Genomic DNA, 2,105 nt, shown 5'->3' with positions numbered 1-2,105 from the left:
ACAGCTGACTGCAGGAGAGAGGAGAACCATTTTAAAGTTTGGCTGCAACACGGTGATTGGCTGCTGAGATTGAGGTGAAATGTAATAGGTTAAAAAGAAAGCCTGTGATGAGCTGATTATAAGCAGCTGCGGAGTGAATGTATATCAGTCTTCCTGAAAGAACTTGCGCTGAGCTTCATTTCAATCAGGCATATTATATGAAGTGCTTGTGTGGCTCGGGGGCCAATAGAAACATACTGTAATGGGGGCTGTGCAGGAACTACTAGCCAATAGATAAGTCTTCATGGTTTGAGACAGAAATGAGCAACCAGTGTTTCAACAGCACTTAAATAAATATATTTTCATGTGATTATTTCAAAGCTTACATCCCAGAATTCAATTATTTCATAACATGTGCAAAAAAGAAAAAGTTTTTTTTTTATAAAATTGAAGGTTGTGTATATATTTTTAAAGTGTAAAGGATAACAATTACGAGAAATATATATTCGTTTCTAATTTGAAATAATTTGTTTCGTGTGCAGATGGCTGGCCTGTGTTGGATATCTGTGCTGCTGGCATTCAGTCTGTCTATTGGAGACTGTGCGACGATGGATATAAGTTATGTTGAAAACATTTTCAAATCAATCCGGACCAAGTGAGTCAATTTGATTCTAGTAGTATCAAAAGTTCAGCCTTTCTTGATTCCTTGAAACATAATTATTAATGTGTGAATGCTTGTGTTTGGGATGCACACACCCTGTCAAATTAAGAGAAAGCTTAAGACTTTCCCTTTTATTAAAGCTTATATTTAGGGCTGGCTCTGTGACGTATGGATTCTTGGACCCCAAAGCAGAGACAGACACAAGTTAAGCTCAAGGTGTTTAATAAATAATAGGCCAAGGCAGGTACTGAAAACAGGGAGCTGGCTGGCTGCAGAAAGGTCCAAAAACAAAGCAGAGGGAAACATCCCAGGCTATACTCGAAAAGTAGCTCAAAAACTGCAAAGAAACAAAACAAAACTCAAGGCTGCAGAAAGGCACTCTGGATCGTGGAACAGCATTTAATTCTCTGGCAGAGAAGTGAGGTGAGGGCCAGGCTCTTAAAGAGCAGGTGATTATCTGAATGGGAACAGGTGTGCCTCATCTGCAGCCAGGAGAATACCAGCCACGCCCCCTGTCACACACCAGCCCTGCAGAGAAGGAGAGACAGAGTAGTGAGGGGTAAAAGGAGCAAAACAGGAAATCACACAACAAAAACCATGCATAAACATAACAGTACCCCTCCCTCAAAGGACGCCTCCTGGCGTCCTACCAGGCTTATCCGGGTACCGGGCATAAAAGTCTCTCAAGAGATCAGGGTCCAAAATGAGCGAGCGAGAAACCCATTGTCGCTCCTCTGGCCCATACCCCTCCCAATCCACTAGGTACTGGTAGCCACGGCCCCGCCTTCGAACTTTCAGCAACCGCCGTACAGTGAAGGCCGGGTGGTTGTCGATGAGCCGGGGGGGTGGAGGGGGTTCGGTCGGAGGGCAAAGAGGACTGCAGGAAACTCTTTTGAGGAGTGACACATGAAAAGTTGGGTGCACCTTCAAGGCAAGAGGCAACTTGAGCCTAACCACACTAGGATTGATGACACGTTCAATCTCATAAGGTCCAATGTACCTGGGAGTGAGTTTCCGAGACTCAGTTTGTAGAGGGAGGTCACGGGAGGAAAGCCAAACCTTCTGGCCCGGTTGGTAATCAGGAGCTGGTCGGCGGTGACGTTCCGCCAGCCTCTGGTTCCGGGCGGAGGTGCGGGTGAGAGCTGCCCGGGCTTCACGCCAGACTCTGCGGGCTCGCCGGAGATGCCCCTGCACCGAGGGAACCGCCACCTCTCTCTCTTGAACCGGAAAAAGGGGGGGTTGGAAGCCGTTGGAAGCCATAAAAGGTGACATACCTGTGGCAGAGCATACCAAGGAGTTGTGGGCGTACTCAACCCATGGTAGATGAAAAGACCATGAGGCCGGGTTTTGAGAGGCAACACAACGAAGAGCCGCTCCCAGGTCCTGATTTGCCCGCTCCGTCTGGCCATTGGTCTGGGGATGGTACCCAGAGGACAAGCTGGCCGACGCCCCCAATGCCTGGCAA

General features: G+C 47.6%; 1 long non-coding RNA gene across 1 annotated transcript; it reads right to left on the bottom strand.

Moving 5' to 3' along the window:
* Positions 1 to 845: 845 nt before the first annotated feature.
* Positions 846 to 1,883, bottom strand: LOC117481835. Its single transcript, XR_004555811.1, has 2 exons — positions 1,641 to 1,883; positions 846 to 1,168 (listed from the first exon to the last, which is right to left on the bottom strand). It is a non-coding gene; the product is annotated as an uncharacterized LOC117481835 (long non-coding RNA).
* Between the last annotated feature and the right edge of the window lie 222 nt (positions 1,884 to 2,105).

This window comes from Trematomus bernacchii, unplaced genomic scaffold (genome assembly GCF_902827165.1).
Source record: "Trematomus bernacchii unplaced genomic scaffold, fTreBer1.1, whole genome shotgun sequence".
Taxonomy (NCBI): Eukaryota; Metazoa; Chordata; class Actinopteri; order Perciformes; family Nototheniidae; genus Trematomus; species Trematomus bernacchii.
Note: the sequence above shows the minus strand (reverse complement) of the source record. Positions and strands in the feature narration are given on the sequence as shown.